The 7,500-nt window shown below is 50.4% G+C and overlaps 1 protein-coding gene across 3 annotated transcripts in view; it reads right to left on the reverse strand.

The window, feature by feature from the left end:
• ankfn1a (ankyrin repeat and fibronectin type III domain containing 1a) overlaps positions 1 to 7,500 on the reverse strand; it is a 110,653-nt gene that overhangs the window by 70,309 nt on the left and 32,844 nt on the right. The window lies entirely within an intron of this gene.

A 7,500-nucleotide genomic window follows, 5' to 3' on the forward strand; every position in this document is an offset into this window, starting at 1 on the left:
AGAGGAGGAGAACAGCATGTACGTTCTAACACGCTGCATCGACCTGTGAACCTGAAAATCTGCTGCTGTGTGAGAGGACTTTGTTCAGTAAGTGATGAGCGTCTGTGGGGGAAAAGACGAGAACGCCGTGGATCCACGTGGACCGTACCGCGGTCCGGGGTACACCTGTCGGATCAAAGTTGTACCTAAGCTGCCGAGGCGGAATAAAACAGCTAAAGTTTGGATTCTGTCTCCGGATGCTCGGCGAGGCGCCGCGATACTCACGGGAGCAGCTGCGGGTCGGGTCCTCCGAAGGAAGTCTACCAGGCTGCTCAGCAGCAGATCTCTCCCAGCGCAGAGGCTCCTCGGCTGGGTTAAATCTCTCTGACTGAAGCCTCCCGGCAGCCTCCGGCTCTCTGCGGCATCTCTGAGGGGTGGGGGGGGGACTGCAGCCGCCCCCCAGCTACGATGCTTGGTCCGATCCGGGGATGCGAGCGAGCGAGCGTCTATCTGCTCTCTGCTCCGGAGCGCCGGCTGAGACTGAGCGGACACCTGTTCACCGGAGAGCGCATCGCAACGCACACACTCAGCAGAGGGAGGGAGGAGTAACGATGTTTGAGAGAAGCACACACTCTAAGAGCAGGAGTGTGCGATGGAGGAGGGGCGGCAGTGTTTGAAAAGCCGGAGAACAAAAGGGGGAGAGGAGGGGAGGCAGCGGAGCGAGGAGGTGAGAGACGAGGTTTACTGCAGCTCGCAGGAATCAGCAGAAAAATAAAAACGTGAACGTGAAACGATGCTGCGAGCGACCGTCAGTCAGACCCGTCAATCCTGAGCGTCTCTGATGACCTGCACTCGGAAACAAGACGCGTCAGCCTCAACGACGCCAACGGTTTAAAATCCAGGTCTTAGAATCATTTAGAGCAGATTAAAGAGAAAAAAAGTAAAAATTCAAGTAAAACATTTCAATCAAACTATATTTCTGAGCAACACTCGGCATTCTGCAGCGAGAGGAATCTCTGTGTGCGATTCCTGTCGGGTGATGAAGAGCAGCTCGAGCTATTTGCAGTCCTTCACGGTGCAGCGAGGAGTAAAGAGCTTCTAAACACTGCAGTTAGCCAGCGTTAGTTTGTTTCATGTTACCATCTTCAACTCGCTGTCGTTGGGCAGGTTTGACGTCAGGACGCTCGGAGGCGAGCAACATGTTTGTGCTCGTGTCAAAGGTCACGTGCTGGATTTGAACCTGCGACGCTGGACTCCCAGGTATCTAAGCAGCTGTTTGCTCCCACCTGCCGAGCCTCTTCTTTACAACCCGGCGTGGAAAACTACCGACCTCCCCGGGACATTAAAGGAGCAGTTGGCACAAAACACAGCGCGGACGCTCCAATGGGCTGAGGGTCAAAGGTCACTGAGTGAAATCAGAGGCTGTCGCCGCGGTTTACAGTCGGCTCATGTTTGCTCTGCCTGCCTATGAGGTCACATCACAGCTGACGATTAGCGTGTGGCGGTTTGATCTTCCTGTAAAGGACCATTTCTCCTGATCTGAAGCTCATCATTGTCCTTCTGCACAGCACCTCAAACGCCTCGACCCACAGAAATGCCTGAAGTCACACTCTTCTCCACAGCGCCGCTCCTGCTCTCAGCAACATGAACAGTCACTGAGCTGATAACAACCCAGCAGCTCCGACAGGTTGTTATAAAGTTATGAAGCCTCGTGCCGGTCGGTCGAGACGACGGCACAAAAATCAAACGCAGCTGTAAACGTCTAAAATCCATCTGCTGTATTTGTGACTCGCTGCGAGCCGCACTCACAGCCGGAAAGCAAATCCCGGTTTTCCAACTTTTCTTCTGGAACGCCCTCAGCTCAGGAACTCAGGACTGTCTGAGGGTTTCAGAGCTTTAAGATTCCCAGACTGAGGAGGAGAGCAGACAGATGTGAGGCTGATGAAGCTGGAAAAGCTAAACTGAGTAGAAAACAAGTAGAATAAAGCTTTGTAATGAAATACAATAATACCGTCTTTAAAGCTTTAAAAGCTCCTTAAAATACAGTCGAATTAAATAAAATAGAATAAAAATAAATTATTAAAGAACGAGTTGGACTGAAGTCTGAGGTGGCGTTCAGACCAATCGTCCGTGCAGATGTTTCCGTGTGACCATCAGCTGAAGTATTGTGGATAATTGTGGATAGAAGTGTGAATGAGGGGTGCGCTGCTGAAATGTGTCCCTGTGGAAACAGCAGCTGTGGGCGACAGCACGAGATCGGGGTTACTGACTGTAACTTCAGTTCTCTGAGTCCAAGCGCAGCCCCCCGACTGGCGACCATCACAGGTTCTAACCGCCGCAGTCAGACATGATTCCAGAGGTGAGGCAGGGCTTAACCTCACTTCCTGTCCCGTTGTAGCGTTCTGAATCCACCTGCAGGTGGGTGTGCGGTGGAGGAGCGCCAGCAGCGTAAACGGGACGTTTATCTGAGTTCACAGCAGATAAACATCAAACATGGAGATGAATCGTGCTTCACAGAGTTTCTGTGTTTGTTTACAACATTCAGCTCAGCACAGAACGAAGCTTTAAAGACCTTTTTTTCAGTTTTGATTCATTTTCTCTGCAGGCCTCAGCCTGAAGGTCGCTGCTTTCCCTGCAAATGAAAGCATGATTATTGGAACTATTTTGAGCTGCGAATGAATCCATACGTGAGCTCCTGCGAGCCGAGGCCAAAGCAGACGGCGGCGTGTTTGTTTATGATGAAGGACGGTCGCAGGTGCGAGCGATGCAGCAGAGCGATGCAGCAGAGCGATGCAGCAGAGCGATGCAGCAGAGCGAGCTCTGCGAGACGTTACTGTGCATCTGCAGCCTGCAGCAGCCAACAAACAATCCGGTTTGACATCATAAACACAGAAAACAATTAATGTGCCGCGGAGACGAGCTGCGGCTGCTGCTCATTGGCTCAGAGCTGCCACAGCAGCGCTCTGTTTCCATGGTTCCCATTCAAGCGCAACAGGTGAGGGAGAGACGGAGGGAGAAACAATGGAGGCTCCTGCAGGTTCAGTTTGCACCACGCAGGCATGCACATCACCTCATCTGAATATTTGCACACACGCCTCTCTGCTTTGACTTTCTGCAAAGCAGCAAACACGCAAAGATCCGCCTCCGCCTCCTTCAGGCAGAGATCTGCAGCCTGGAGTAAACGGTCCAACATTTCCCGTCTGAGAACCACGACCTCGATCTCTTACCCTCTGGGCCCAGAGTTCTGCCTACAGGGACAAAACAAACCTCGCTTCACTCACAACCAGTAATCAGATTAATCTCACCATGACTCCCAGCAGGAACATTTCCACAGCAGAAAATAGTGAAAACATCCTGAGCATCACTGAACGCCTACAGCTTTCACTACTTCAATATGACAGGAAAAAAAGCTTTCAAAGTATTTATGTGAGTGAAGGAAACGAACATCCTGTTCTCTGAAAAATAACTGCAGCAACATTCGGGACGAACTCCGGCTGTGAAGCAGACACAGCCAGGTTTCACACCTCCACATCACAACACCCAAAACACATCGCAGCGTGACGGATGGTTTCTCAACATCCTCTTTTGGAGAAGATCAGTGAAGCTGCTCCTGTCTGTCCGATGGGTGCAAGGAAAACGATGCTGGAGTATGTTTGCTCACAGCCTCTGCTGCACAGTGTGGGAGCACGAATGCTGCTTCAGTTCCTGTAACGGGACTTAGGTACTGACCAATCACGTCAAACCAGGCCTCTTCATAAAGGTGAAGAGTCTGGGCACCATCAGCTGTCATCTGAAGGTGTTTCATTTTTCCACATCTGTCCACAAACACTGAAACAGGAAGTCCTGGATGTTTACTGGATACACACTGTTGGATCACAGTGCACTGTTTCACTGTTCCAAAGATCATTATTGGAAGGTTGTTGGTGGCGTGCTGTTCTGGATACAGGTCGCAGCAGATGGCCCCGCCCCTCCCTGAGCCTGGTTCTGCCGGAGGTTTCTTCCTGTTAAAAGGGAGTTTTTCCTTCCCACTGTCACCAAAGTGCTGCTCACAGGGGGTCATGTGATTGTTGTCTGTATTATTGTAGGGTCTACCTTACAATATAAAGCGTCTTGAGGTGACCACTGTTGTGATTTGATGTATAAATAAAACTGAATTGAACTGAAGACTGTTGGTTTGTCTGGCGGTCGCTGTCGGTGCTGGCTGTGGCTTACTGTGGTTGGTGCTTGATTAGGGGTTGGTTGTAGTTGTGTTTGTTGTTAGGTGCTGTTTGGATGCGGTTGTCGTGCCTGAGCCGTTGCGTTGTTGTTTGAAGTAAATGTGATGTGTTGCTCTCCTCCTCTGCACTCCTGTCAGGCTGAACTGAAGCAGCGCTAAAAGCCTCTGAGCCGCTCACAGGTCATTACTGTTTAACAGCCCTCTGCAGCACAAACAGTAACTTAGTGAAACACTGCTGCTCACTGGAAAACCAGTCGAGGTGTGAGGAGGACGTCTCCGAACAAACCCTCCTGTCTGCGCGTGTGATTGGTCGAGGCGCCGATGTTGTCTCGTAATGATTCGTCGCTGACAGGATGTCGAGTCACGATTCTGCAGTATAGCACGAGGAGACGTAACTTTAATAGTGCGCGCCGTGTGTGTGTCGTGGTTTATGAGTGCGTGGGAGTTCTCCTCGGAGAGCGTGTGTCAGCGAGGAAATGACTCGCATCACTCACAGAAATGGTGCGTTAGCGGCTTCCCGGGCGTCACACGACGACTGTTATCCCTCGCTGATGGACGGCCTCCGCTCGCAGCGGCGGCGGCGTGCCACAGACTTCCCACGCTGATTCAGTTTGAGCCACCGCAGGGTCTGCTTCAATTTTACCTCTGCAGCAAAAGTTCAATCAGTTTAAGTCTGACCTCGTTTGTCGGTGACCTTTAAATCCACCATCGGCTGATGTGAGCTGAAAGCAACCTGAGGAGAAACACCTCCCTCCCCGCTGCACCTCACTCTGTCATGACTCCGCCTTTCACCAAAATCCAGCTTCACATTTTACAGCACGGACTGGATTTAAATGAGCACGTTCTAATTTACTATAAACATCCTGTGAAACAACAAGCGAAGCATCACGAGAGAATTCGATGACTTGATACAAGACAAAGCGGCAGCGCGAGGACGCGATGGGTCAGATCAGGTGTGCAGCGGTTAGAAATAACCAGACGTGGTCCACAGAAGGAGAACCGATGGCCTGACTGAGGCGGGGAGTAGCTGCTGCTCTGACAGCAAGGAGTCAGACTCAGGTGGTCACTTATCTGTTGTGGGGACGGCGGCAGGATGCACTATCACCCACTATCACTATCACCCAGAGCGCCACACCGGCCCGAACAATCCGTTCGGGCCGGTGTGGCGCTCTGGGTGATGTTCTGCAGGGAAACCTTGACTGGCCTCTTCCAGCATCAGGAAGGTGTTTTAATGTAATGGCTGCCTGCTGCAGTTAGTCACCCAGCATGTGCCTGTTTTTAAAGATTAGCTTGTATGGGCTTTGAAAGGGGAAAAGCGCCCCTGCTGTTTGTAACGTTCCTCTAAAGTCCAGTTTAGTCTAAGTATCCATGATTTAAGCCTGACATGACAGAAGGACGGAGAAATGAAGTAATGCAACAGTGTTCAGAGCAGAAAAACAGAGTGAATCTGGAAGTAAATGCTGTGAAGTGGCTGCAGAGCTGGTGTAGAGCTGGTCCAGGAGCTGCTGGACTCGAAGCTCTGTCCCTGTTAACGTGTCAGAAAAGCGCGTCAGCGCCAGGAATGAGTCAAAGAAGTGCAAAGCAGGAAGTCAGCAGTGAGTAATGTTTGATGGAGCCAGTGTCACAGGGCTGTGTTGTGTTCAAGGACACTGGAAATGTAGCGCTCAAAGGACAACATGTGCTCCAGCGTTTTCAGCTTTCACTGCTTTCTTCTCTCGTGGTTTGATGGAAGTTTCAGGTGATTAAAAGCTTCCTTCATTCATATCAAACATACCTCTGAGGTGCTGAACACCATCACAGTTAATGAGCCTCGAGTCAGGTGGAGGTTTCAGAGAGGACAAGTCCATCGGAGTTTTTAGAACAGCTGTGATGAGAAGAGGAAGGAGGAGCGCCGATGTGAGGACGTGTTATCCTTCACAAACACCTGAGCCTAAGCAGGGAGCCACCTGCTGCTGGATGTGACTAAGGCACAGCTCTATTCTGCACAGCTCTGTTCTGCATGGACGATTTAAAGCTCGCCAATGTTTCAACTTCAACACTCTGTTGGTTCAGTTTCTAAATAACAGAAATGATCCAGGTTATAATTACTGCTGGTTAAATCCTAATGTGCAACAAACTGAAGCTCGTGTTCATCATTCAGTCAGAAAAGCTGAGAGTCTTTCTGTGAGCGTGTTTTCTGTGTGAGGCGTCCTCACTAACGATGCACTCCACAGGCTAGTGCGACCGAAGAGCCGCAAACACAGAGATCCTGTAACGAGCCGTGACTCAGAAAACTCAGAACAGTCACGACTGATTCTACTCAGGACGCAGTCATCCTCTCAGTGTGTGTCTGTGTGAGTGTGTGTGTGTCTGAGTGTCTGTGTGTGAGTGTGTCAGAGAGGTTGTTTCCTGTTGTAAACAGTAAAAACGTCTCCTCATCCGTGCAAAGTTGGCCTTCACACATAAACCTGTTTAGTCATGATGTGGGGACGTCCGCCTCTACGCTCACCTTTCGGTCCTTTCGGGGAAACGGAGACATGCTCGGTTTGGTACAAACGTGAAGGAGAAACCATTTAGCAGATCTTCTGATGAATTCACGAGTCTGAGTCTTCACGGGGATGTTTATAAAAAACTCCATGCACCAAGCTGGGACAAGCCCCTCCCACAGACAGAATAAAAGCTTCCAGCTCTTAAAGTCACTTCTTCCTGTGACTGAAATCAGGTCAGGTGATCAGTCACCATTTCAAACCTTTATGACTGTAAAACCTTCACAGTCATGTTAAATACATACAAACTGGTTTGTTCTCTGCAGATCATTTCTACTGCTAGCATCACCTGAACTGGACCTTTGTGCTGTGTTTGTGCTGCTGGAGCATTTTTAATGACATCATCTGACCAATAACACGGCTGCTGTGAGGTCACTGTAACAGAGAGGCTGCCTGAGGAATACAGAACAAGACGAGCGACGAGGCTTCATCGAGCGCTGCGTGGATGAAATCTGTCTGTTGGAGCGCAGCAGCTTGGAAGACTGTCAGCGTTCAGTTTTAGTGAGCGTGGGACACAGAGAGAGATTTGTTGTCAGATCACAGAGAGCGCCGGCGAGCGCCGGTGGATGAGGTGTGTGATATAAGACGGAGGCTGGTCATTAAGAGCCTTAAGAGCAATCAGCGAGGTCCTGAATTGAATCCTCAGAGGCGAGGCGGCCGCAGCATTACGAGCGCCTCAGCCTGAAGACTTTCTGCCACCATAACAGGTTAAAGCGTTGATGACATCAAAATACGAACGCACGCTGCTGCTGTGACCTTTCTGCTCTTCATCAGAAATCC

This window comes from Rhamphochromis longiceps, linkage group LG8, assembly GCF_057381845.1.
Source record: "Rhamphochromis longiceps isolate RC_006_pf linkage group LG8, R_longiceps_female_GT1.1, whole genome shotgun sequence".
NCBI classification, from domain to species: Eukaryota; Metazoa; Chordata; class Actinopteri; order Cichliformes; family Cichlidae; genus Rhamphochromis; species Rhamphochromis longiceps.